This window comes from Ambystoma mexicanum, chromosome 7p, assembly GCF_040938575.1.
Source record: "Ambystoma mexicanum isolate Mex_15411 chromosome 7p, UKY_AmexF1_1, whole genome shotgun sequence".
NCBI lineage: Eukaryota > Metazoa > Chordata > Amphibia > Caudata > Ambystomatidae > Ambystoma > Ambystoma mexicanum.
The window spans coordinates 626,697,852-626,710,459 of NC_090939.1; the positions used below are offsets into that span (position 1 = coordinate 626,697,852).

Here is a 12,608-nt window from a genome sequence, read left to right on the forward strand (position 1 = left end):
CAATTTAATTCCACTATAGAAAATCACTCTATCCATTTAAATTGAATTGTGTTGAGAACAGCCCGCCTTAATCCTTTCCATTAAATTGTGGGGAGAGGGAAGCTGTGTAGATCCTTGGCGCATTGAATTGAAGTTAAATCAATAAATTCCCATATAAGAAATCACAGGTTGAGTGTTGTTAGAATTCGAAACTAAAATAGTTAATGCCCAGTGTGTAAGAGCCGGTATAGACAATAAAGACTTGGGTGACTGTCCTCCTGAAACCCCTGATTCCTGTCCCGAAAGGGAGTGTCCATAATCCCAAAATAAGTAGCCCTAAAAAGTTGCTATTCAAGTAAATGTAGAGGGTGCAAAACGTAATTTCCCATTGATTCCCTTGCCTCCCAAACCAGAATCCGAAAGCACTGCCTGTCCTTTGAATGTGTGTTGCAAAACAATTTATTTACATTGTATTGTGAATGTTTTCTATTGGTTCATTTGCAATTAAATCTGATGTAAGTTCTGACGGCAAATTTCTAAATTGTACCTGTCATATCAAAACTGTAATTCCTTTAAATCTGTGTTGGTCAATTGGTGCAAGAAATTTGAATTTGTGATATTGTATAGTGCCACAGAATTGGTGGTTGAGGTTGGTTGATAGTCTTCTTTGTCAAACCTTAAATAAATATATATATTTGTACTATACACCGGCCCGGTTCCTAGTATATTGGTGTCATAGGGTATTGGTTGGGGTTGGTGCAAAATAAGTGGGAGGCCTCACTAAAGTTGAATCTGCATAAGCGCTTTGGGTGCACACCACCTTGCTTGGGGGGGAAGGAACTCTCTGAGTTGAGTGTGACCGCCTAATAAACTGCGACAATGGCTCAGCTCATCCTTATCTTTCTTTGCTAGTCTCATTCTATTCTGCCTCTCATACTCACTGATCACAGAATCTGCTTCTTCTCACTGTCCCCAAACATACCCTGTGCTTTTTCACGTTTCTGATCTTTTGCCCTTTTAGTCCTTATAACCTGGAATTCTCTCCCTAACTCTATCCGCTCTACTTCATCTCCTCGTATTTTTCAATCTAACCTGAAAGCTCATCTTCTTCCCCTGCTTTCTACTTAGTGACATTCTGTTTCCCTCCCCCTCCTTCCGTTTTTAGATATTTTTTATATTGTCATGTACATTTTCTAATATTTTGTAATAGCGCTTTTCGTGAAAGCTGCTTTATAAATTCAATAAATGAAATGAAATGAAATGATAGACAGCACAGCATCTTTATCCTCCCACCCTGTCATTTTCTTTAAATAAAAAACACACACAACAAAATGTTTATCTAACAAAAAATATAAGAATTGTCTTCTGAAAAATAAATGGCTTTACAAACAAAATGCCTTCCCAAACTTAGATCACACATACAGGCACAGGCAGACAGAGAGATACGACACACACACACACACACTGTCTCTCTTTCCCTCCCTCTCACACTTTCTGCCTAAGAACTTACCCAAATCATTGGGCTAGAACACAAATCACAAGCAAACTTCACCATCTGGCCCGAATCCTCACATTGCCCACAGGTTACTGCAGATGCACCCAAATCGGGAATTTTTTGGGAGATTCACAGGATTTTAACCAAGGCTTGGTAAGGGTGTAAGCCTCTATGATTATACCATGATGGAATAGCTCCGTTGGATATTCTTCCACTCTCTCGCAGGATGGGATTTGCCTTCCTTTTTCAGATGATGTACTTGTCAGATGCTGTGGTGCAGCTACGGAAAGTAAACATACCGCTTTTATTTATTCTATTTTGACATTTCCGTATTGGTTGGCAGTAATTTGGGGATAATGATTTGTTTTCCCTCAAAAAGTTATAAGCTGGTCTAGACGATTTTTTACTTTGCTGTTGCCGATTTGCAGTAAAGAAGTTAATGCATAATACTCTTCTGGTTTCTTCGGTGCTGGAATTGGGATGATTTCCCCAGATTTAAAAACCAGAAAAAACTGTCTCCCCAGATTCCGGAAAAACAAAAAGCCTACGAGCTATCACATTCTACAACTCAACCGTGGTTGCTCGCTGCTATGGACGGAGGGCTCAGCCCCTTCACTTGAGTGGCAGGCAGCACAGTTCCCCATGTGTGCTTTATTTGCACAGGGAATGTGCCTCCTGCCTCTGAGCAGGGGTGTGTCTCCCTATACATATGTGTTTTTTTTGTATGTGCAGGCCTTTGTTGCAAAGCCCAAAAGTAGCGCACAATAATGCTAACAATATTACATGGTTAGATTGGCATATTTTGTTGCAGCCAGTTTAGCTATCATTTCCTGCTCTAATTTCCTACTTTAGTATGGCATATTTTATTGGTCATGAAGGGTAAAGCAAACATAATATGTGTTAATACATGACTAGATTTGCCTACATTGGCATCGCCAGTCTGGATGTACTTTCTTTCTATGGCATGCCATTTTTAAATGGCTCTGAGTTATATAGTAATAGTGGCATATATTGGTGCAACTTGTACAGACATGTATGGGCACTTGTATAGCCTGTTGTCGTCAACAGGTAACCCCTATTCACTCCTGCGGGGTCAAGCAGACCTAATGTTCAAAAATTTGTAACAAGATAATGTCACAGAAATATAACCTAACTTATAACAATAAAATTACTCACGCTGCACAGATCACACACACCTTGCAACAGTACTTCATTGTGCATTAAATGAAATTTAATTCAACATATAATATAAATGTAAAAAGTAACACCTTCAAAAATGATAGTTACAGCACATTAGTAACAGCTTTCAGTCAAAATCATCATGTGCTCACAATTTCTTTTCGAAGCATAGTTTGTAGATTAAAAAGCATCTACAATATCCAAATTCCTTTTATTTAAATCAAGCACCAAAATCCTAATGGATATTGATTTAAGTCAGAGTTCCAACATTCAGTTCGTGGCCTATGCGTTTTGGATGTCAAATCCTTCATCAGGGCCTGTTTAACACTGACGTAACTTTCTAGCAATTTCCAATTTCATCTGTAATTCTGCAATTAAATATGGTAATCACTGTTAAATTATAACCTTCCTTATGTGTTTACAAGTTATGATGAAAGGGCCCATATCAAAATGACTGACTTCCAATTTAGCTTGCTTCAAAAAACATAGCATCATACAGTTCAGGAATCTTTAGATTATTCACTTGTTTTTCAGATCCGGAATACAAAGAACAATAATAATTTACATCACTTTCAAAGATAAAAAATGAACTCACTAACTTAACATTTCCATTTTAGACTCTTTGTGAGAAAATATGTACCTGAGCCAAATTGTGGAAATGTCAGGAAATTGCAAATAGTATCTTGTTCTACCAATATAGTGAATGTGAAGCGATTTGTTGTCTCCCAAAACCGGAACCACCTATTGAGCAATAAATGGTCACGTTTTAGATGTGTGTAACACCAGTCACGGGCAAACTAGAACATATAAAAGGTATAAAATAGAAACGCCCCTCTAGGTTCAATATTGCATAACCTCATGCCTAACTCGGATGGTACCGTGTATTCTATTCAGTTGATGTGGCGTGTAGGCAGTTTAATGTCCGCACACGTTTTCATAAGTCAAGTCGTGAATTCTATGACATCGGATCAGTCCAACACTCGTGTTTTAATGTCTGCATTCAGTAACATAGGTCAAACAATAAGATTTATGGCACAAGAGCAACCTAATGCTCATGCTTGCTTACCTAGCCAAAGGCTTGTGTAGAAACTCTTTGGCGTGCAGACAGTGATCGGCTCAGCCGCCTCGTCTTGCAATGCTAAGTGATATACAGACCGGTTGCCATGGACACTACGCACATGCACACTCGTGCCCATGTCCCTGCGTGTCCGCCATCTTACTTGGGGCTTGTTGCTAATGGTATTCTACGGTTGTTCCATAGTTATGAATAATTAAAGGCTGTTTTCTTTGCGAGAGGATGGGGATGGTCAGTAATGGGCAGTAAATAATACTGTTGTTACGTCCCCGTCCCTCGCAAAAACATTTGGGTGCCGCTAAGCACTATTAGAATCCTGAGATGTTTTTATACCACTCTAACTCACTTCTTCAATCATAAATCCTCTACATCACTATCTTCCTCCGCCAAAAACCGTAGTTAACAGGATACAATGAGTACAGACAACAAGGCTACTCTTGCTAGATGTTAACACCATACATGCATAAACAGCTCAAATATGCCGCCAGTGGCATATGTAGCTCCCCGTATCAGGGTACATTCTCTCAAGCATACAACCATCAATAATCTTTTTAGATTGTTCAACCAGGAAATGTACCCAGACTTCTTTTACACAAAAATTATGTTCACAGAATTTTACAAAATATGTTAGGGTTCTTTGACATCATAGACTCAGCTACCCTTCTGTCCCAGCATTTCATTATTTATAACTATGGAACAACCGTAGAATACCATTAGAACATGCCCCAAGTAAGATGTCGGACACGCAGGGACATGGGCACGAGTGCGCATGCACGTAGTGTCCATGGCAACCAGTCTGTATATCACTTAGCGTTGCAAGACGAGAAGCCTTAGCCGATCACTGTCTGCATGCCGAAGAGTTTCTACACAAGCATTTTTGCTAGATAAGCAAGCATGAGCATTAGGTTGCTCGTGTGTCATAAATCTTATTGTTTGACTTATGTAACCGAGTGCAGACATTACAAAATGAGCGTTAAGACTGCTCCGATGTTATAGAATTCATGACTTAATTTATGAGAACATGTGCAGACATTAAACTGCCTACACACTACATCAACTGAATAGAATACACAGTACTATCCGAGTTAGGCATGAGGTTATGCAATATTGAACCTAGCAGGGCGTTTCTATTTTATACCGTTTATATGTAGTGCCACCTCGCTCTTTGAAAGTTCTAGTTTGCCAGTGACTGGTGTCACACACATCTAAATTGTAACCATGTATTGCTCTATACGTGATTCCGGTTTTGGGAGACAACAAATCGCTTCAAATTCACTTTGTTTTTGGAACAAGATACTCTTTGCAATTGCCTGACATTGCCACAATTTGGCTCAGGTACATATTTTCTCACACGGAGTATAAGATAGAAATGTTAAGTTAGTGAGTTCATTTTTAATCTTTGAGAGTGATTTCAATTATTATTGTTCTATGTAGGTCGGATCAGAAAAACAAGTGAAGAATCTAAAGATTCCTGAACTGTATGATGCTACATTTTTTGAAGCAAGCTAAATTGGAGGTCAGTCCTTTTGATATGGACACTTTCATCGTAACTTGTAAACACATAAGGAAGGTTATAATTTAACGTGATTACCATATTAAATTGCAGAATTACAGATGAAATTTGAAATGGTTAGAAAGTTACGTCAGTGTTGAAGAGGCCCTGATGAAGGATTTGACATCTGAAACGCATGGGCCATGAACTGAATGTTGGAACTCTGACTTACATTAATATCCGTTAGGATTTTGGTGCTTGATTTAAATAAAAGAAATGTGGATGTTGTAGATGCTTTTTAATCTGCAAACTATGCTTCGAAAAGAAATTGTGAGCACATGATGATTTTGACAGAAAGCTAAAACTAATGTACTGTAACTATCATTTTTGAAAGTGTTACTTTTTACATTTATATTATATGTTGAATTAAATTTGATTTAATGAACAATGAAGTACTGTTGCACGGTGTGTGTGATCTGTGCAGCGTGAGCAATTTTACTGTTACAACGTAGGTTATATTTCTGTGACATTATCTTGTTACTAATTTTTGAACATTAGGAGGTCTGCTTGACCCCGCAGGAGTGCATTGGTGTTACCTCTTGGCGACAACAGGCTATATAGGTATATTATTTTCATGAGGATCTTCAAGGGCCAGCAGCTAATAGCACATTGCACCTGAAGCAACATAACTATATTTTAATGTTCTACATGTTTACATGAACGAATATTAACATTTGACACGTCTACTACTAGTTTGTGAAAGAACAGCAGTGCCCCTCTACGTATTGCGTAAATAACTTTTCCATGTATGGGCACTGCCAGCATGAAAATTGTTTTTATACTGCATATTTTGTGGGCAAAGTCATAATAAAATTGTGTTGGAAAATCCACCTTTGCACTGTTGGTGACTTGCATCCATTGGGCTTTTTCATCTGCTACCATACACAGCCAATTGCAGACTTTGTATCGTTTACCACATGTTTTACAGAAAGTGCTGTAAAATGCACCCTTTTAACCATTATTTTAAAAATGTTCTCAGTGGGAGGACCCCCACGAATGCCCCTCAGTCGCTCCTGCATTTTCGGGGCAAACATTTACTCACTTCCCATTCAAAAATGCACCAGCTGCCACTACAACACAGTGATTATTTCTCTCCAGCTTTCAGATACAAACCGCTCTGGTTTGTCCTGATTTGCATTTAGGAACATTAAGGTGTAATTAATGTGTGATCCCTGCAGACACAGTAGTGAGTGGGTGATTGTCAGTGGCTATAGCTGCAGATGGCAGGTAATTAGAAATGGTAGAATTACATGAAGATATATGATACACTTTCTTTCACTGTGTTTCTTTCGGGCTTGATAAAGTTTAAAACCCTATTAGATTGTTTAGGCTTCCATTACTTTGCATGCTGGTAATTTTAAACTTCACTTCACAATGAGGAAAATACAATCATATTCATGTTGCTCAACATAGAACGACAATTATCTGGTTGTTTTAATATGTGATTTGTGAACGTTTCAAGTGATGCCTACAAAACAGGTTTTTAATATCTTTTGGTACTTTGGATCGTTGGTGCGAGTGGTCGCACTTTACAGAGGGGTGGGAAGTGCGGGGCATGCAGAAATAGCAGCGTTTGCAACGATCCTGGATTGGTCTTAGTTTGCTCTGGCTGTGTGCAAGTTAGGTGCACGTTGCAGTTCACTTGCGTGTTTCCGAGAGGTAGCCTGCTGCCATACTCTTGCGAGGAACAACTAGCAGAGAGGCCTCAATCCTTGCATTGGCGACAGTGACAGGGAAATCTAGAAGCTAGTTGGGACCCAATCAGAGGAGCAAGAGGGCGTCTGGGTGCAGGAGAAAATCCTTGACTGAAGCCCTTGACCAGATCTATGCTGTTCCCAGAGGAGCCCTGGTGTTTTTCCCTGACCAAAGCCTCCCATGTAAGTAGAGATATCCTAAATACCATCAAGAGTGTGAGAGGGGGGCAGCCTGGGGACCTGAGTGGCCTTTCTGGTGTACGCAACAATGTATGCAGCGGGTAATAGGAAAAGAAAGAGCGAAGTGGAAGAGATTCTATGCAGACCCGGCCGGCGACCCCTGACTTTGTGGGTTTCAACCCCCAGAGCCACATCCACCCTCGTAAGTGAAGTCTGTTCTTCGGACACTGGTGCTCCCCAACGGGGTTCGATCTCATCTTGGAGGGATTCGCCTTTCCATCGACCACCCTCAAATAGGCGAATCACGCAGCGCAGCGAACTTGAGGAAAGTGTTGATCCTCAAAAAATAGCCTCTCTGATGTGCAAGCAGTGGGAACTGTACAGTGTAATTCCTTTATACAGCTTCTCGTACATGCTTCTCAATGATTACTCGCGACATCTGGCAGTGTTCATCGCGGCAGAGAAGCAAAAAGGCATAGCCATGGATGTGGGTATGGATCATGATGTTAAAGTGAGTGTAACCACACTTTTGGGGTTCAAAGGCTGAGAATGTGACCCGGGAGCAATCCTAATTGAGCTTTTGTCAAAATCACAGTATGGCGTTCCATACTCAGAAGCTAAGTTTGTATGGACCGCTTGGTTCTGCTGTACATTTGGAGAACCTGCGTTATTGGACTTCTTACAAGAGATGTTCACCTGCCTGGCTTTGTTTTTGGTGAATGGCAACACGGCTTTCACTGCAGTACTTGGGAGCTGGTTCAAAAAGACCTTTGACTGCTGTATTAGTAACTTTGTCATCAGCTCACGTGACCTCTCATGGATTGGGCCAACTGATGTGCACAGAACTTCAATTTTCTGTACCGATCCAGCCACATAGCCTTGACATTTCCTATGCCATCCATCCTGAGACGTCTGAGCCCTGTGGAATGATATTCACAAGAACTCAGACGAGGTCACAGAGAAAGAGGTTCAGTTGTTCTTGAACTGTCTGTATTCACACTTCTTCCGTCACTTCAAATTCCATCTGTCTGCTACGAAGCTGGTGAAAGTCTCCACGTATGCGGCTTCAGCTCACTGTGATGGCAAAGTTAAGTTCTGGTGCAGTGATCATTTTACCCAGTGTTGGCATTACTGACTGAGCTGGCCATCAATCGAATACAGTATTATGCTCTGCCACAATTGTCCTTTCTACACAATACTGAAGTGAAGATCTGAGCAGTCCTTCACACTCGTTTGGCCCATTGGTTCAGTCTATGTTGTGAATTGTGTGCTGTTAACTCGTATGTCACAAGAGTCAATTATGTTTAGGAGCTGCTCCCAAATTTCACCCAGTTCAGAGTTTCCAGTTTCAGCTTGTTGCTGAGTTGCTTTCTGAGGGCTGATTGGCTTGGTGGTTGTCAAATCTGCTCTGTTGAAGATTTCAATCAGAAGTGAAAGAGCATGCACTAGATATCTGTAATCTGAGTGTGCAGTGTATTTTTACTCATTTTATCAACAAGACTCAGATTTGTTCATCATGGCACTTGGATTGTTATAGATTGCTTTGTTTTTTCACTCAACTCGTGCACTGGATTTGGAGTGTTTGACTTATTTTTTCCTCTGTAGGTTTTTCAGAGATTTATGTTTCTGGTTAAATATACTATTTTATGTTCAATCCTAAATGCAGGCCGTGTGAATTTTGTCTGGTGTGATTGTACATATTGCATGCACCTTCAAAATGCTGATACTAATTCTGAGGTAAATTAAGCAAATAAATGTTTCAAAGGTTTTTTTTAAAAGTGTGAGGGGGAAACTGCCAGCTTTAATCTCCATCTTGCATAGCGGGTAGTGGGGTGATACTGGGAAGGCCCTTGGCACATTGTATGAAATCCAATTCAATTTAATTCCACTATAGAAAATCACTCTATCCATTTACATTGAATTGTGTTGAGAACAGCCCGCCTTAATCCTCTCCATTAAATTGTGGGGAGGGGGAAGCTGTGTAGATCCTTAGCGCATTGAATTGAAGTTAAATCAATAAATTCCCATATAAGAAATCACAGGTTGAGTGTTGTTAGAATTTGAAACTAACAAAGTTAATGCCCAGTGTGTAAGAGCCGGTATAGACAATTAAGACTTGGGAGACTGTCCTTCTGAAACCCCTGATTCCTGTCCCGAAAGGGAGTGTCCACAATCCCAAAATAAGTAGCCCTAAAACGTTGCTATTCAAGTAAATGTAGAGGGTGCAAAACATAATTTCCCATTGATTCCTTTGCCTCCCAAACCAGAATCCCAAAGCACTGCCAGTCCTTTGAATGTGTGTTGCAAAACAATTTTTTTTCCATTGTATTGTGAATGTTTTCTATTGGTTCATTTGCAATTAAATCTGATGTAAGTTCTGACGGCAAATTTCTAAATTGTACCTGTCATATCAAAACTGTAATTCCTTTAAATCTGTGTTGGTCAACTGGTGCAAGAAATTTGAATTTGTGATATTGTGTAGTGTCCCAGAATTGGTGGTTGAGGTTGGTTGATAGTCTTCTTTGTCAAACCTTAAATAAATATATATATTTGTACTATACACCGGCCCGGTTCCTAGTCCATTGGTGACATAGGGTATTGGTTGGGGTTGGTGCAAAATAAGTGGGAGGCCTCACTAGAGTTTAATCTGTATAAGCGCTTTGGGTGCACAACACCTTGCTTGGGGGGGAAGGAACTCTCTGAGTTGAGTGTGACCGCCTAATAAACTGCGACAATGGCTCAGCTCATCCTTATCTTTCTTTGCTAGTCTCATTCTATTCTGCCTCTCATACTCTCTGATCACAGAATCTGCTTCTTCTCACTGTCCCCAAACATACCCTGTGCTTTTTCACGTTTCTGATCTTTTGCCCTTTTAGTCCTTATACACTGGAATTCTCTCCCTAACTCTATCCGCTCTACTTCATCTCTTCGTATTTTTCAATCTAACCTGAAAGCTCATCTTCTTCCCCTGCTTTCTACTTAGTGACATTCTGTTTCTCTCCCCCTCCTTCCGTTTTTAGAGATTTTTTATATTGTCATGTACATTTTCTAATATTTTGTAATAGCGCTTTTCGTGAAAGCTGCTTTATAAATTCAATAAATGAAATGAAATGAAATGATAGACAGCACAGCATCTTTATCCTCCCACCCTGTCATTTTCTTTAAATAAAAAACACACACAACAAAAGGTTTATCTAACAAAAAATAAAAGAATTGTCTCCTGAAAAATAAATGGCTTTACAAACAAAATGCCTTCCCAAACGTAGATCACACATACAGGCACAGGCAGACAGAGAGATAAGACACACACGCACACTGTCTCTCTTTCCCTCCCTCTCACACTTTCTGCCTAAGAACATACCCAAATCATTGGGCGAGAACCCAAATCACAAGCAAACTTCACCATCTGCCCCGAATCCTCACATTGCCCACAGGTTACTGCAGATGCACCCAAATCGGGAATTTGTTGGGAGATTCACAGGATTTTAACCCAGGCTTGGCAGGGGTGTAAGCCTCTATGATTATGCCATGATGGAATATCTCCGTTGGATATTCTTCCACTCTCTCGCAGGATGGGATTTGCCTTCCTTTTTCAGATGATGTACTTGTCAGATGCTGTGGTGCAGCTACGGAAAGTAAACATACCGCTTTTATTTATTTTATTTTGACATTTCCCTGTTGGTTGGTGGTAATTTGGGGATAATGATTTGTTTTCCCTCAAAAAGTTATAAGCTGGTACAGACGATTTTTTACTTTGCTGTTGACGATTTGCAGTAAAGAAGTTAATGCATAATACTGTTCTGGTTTCTTCGGTGCTGGAATTGGGATGATTTCCCCAGATTTAAAAACCAGAAAAAACTGTCTCCCCAGATTCCGGAAAAACAAAAAGCCTACGAGTTATCACATTCTACAACTCAACCGTGGTTGCTCGCTGCTATGGGCGGCGGGCTCAGCCCCTTCACTTGAGTGGCAGTTCCCCTTGTGTGCTTTATTTGCATAGGGAATGTGCCTCCTGCCTCTGAGCAGGGGTGTGTCTCCCTATACATATGTGTTTTGTTTGTATGTGCAGGCCTTTGTTGCAAAGCCCAAAAATAGCGCACAATAATGCTAACAATATTACATGGTTAGATTGGCATATTTTGTTGCAGCCAATTTAGCTATCATTTCTTGCTCTAATTTCCTACTCTAACATGGCATATTTTATTGGTCATGAAGGGTAAAGCAAACATAATATGCGTTAATACATGACTAGATTTGCCTACAATGGCATCGCCAGTCTGGATGTACTTTCTTTCTATGGCATGCCATTTTTAAATGGCTCTGAGTTATATAGTAATAGTGGCATATATTGGTGCAACTTGTATAGACATGTATGGGCACTTGTATAGCCTGTTGTCGTCAACAGGTAACCCCTATTCATTCCTGCGGGGTCAAGCAGACCTAATGTTCAAAAATGTGTGACAAGATAATGTCACAGAAATATAACCTAACTTATAACAGTAAAATTACTCCCGCTGCACAGATCACACACACCTTGCAACAGTACGTCATTGTGCATTAAATCAAATTGAATTCAACATATAATATAAATGTAAAAAGTAACACCTTCAAAAATGATAGTTACAGTACATTAGTAACAGCTTTCAGTCAAAATCATCATGTGCTCACAATTTCTTTTCGAAGCATAGTTTGTAGATTAAAAAGCATCTACAATATCCAAATTCCTTTTATTTAAATCAAGCACCAAAATCCTAATGGATATTGTTTTAAGTCAGAGTTCCAACATTCAGTTCGTGGCCTATGCGTTTCGGATGTTAAATCCTTCATCAGGGCATGTTTAACACTGACGTAACTTTCTAGCCATTTCCAATTTCATCTGTAATTCTGCAATTAAATATGGTAATCACTGTTAAATTATATCCTTCCTTATGTGTTTACAAGTTACGATGAAAGGGTCCATATCAAAATGACTGACTTCCAATTTAGCTTGCTTCAAAAAACATAGCATCATACAGTTCAGGAATCTTTAGATTATTCACTTGTTTTTCAGATCCGGAATACAAAGAACAATAATAATTTACATCCCTCTCAAAGATAAAAAATGAACTCACTAACTTAACATTTCCATCTTAGACTCTGTGTGAGAAAATATGTACCTGAGCCAAATTGTGGAAATGTCAGGAAATTGCAAATAGTATCTTGTTCTACCAACAAAGTGAATGTGAAGCGATTCGTTGTCTCCCAAAACCGGAACCACCTATTGAGCAATAAATGGGCACATTTTAGATGTGTGTAACACCAGTCACGGGCAAACTAGAACGTATAAAAGGTATAAAATAGAAACGCCCGTCTAGGTCCAATATTGCATAACCTCATGCCTAACTCGGATGGTACCGTGTATTCTATTCAGTTGATGTGGCGTGTAGGCAGTTTAATGTCTGCACATGTTTTCAT

General features: G+C 39.7%; 1 pseudogene; it reads left to right on the top strand.

Annotated features, from left to right (window-relative positions):
- The first annotated feature begins 7,242 nt into the window (after positions 1-7,242).
- Positions 7,243-8,289, top strand: LOC138525973 (centromere protein L-like; annotated as a pseudogene).
- The last annotated feature ends 4,319 nt before the right edge of the window (positions 8,290-12,608 follow it).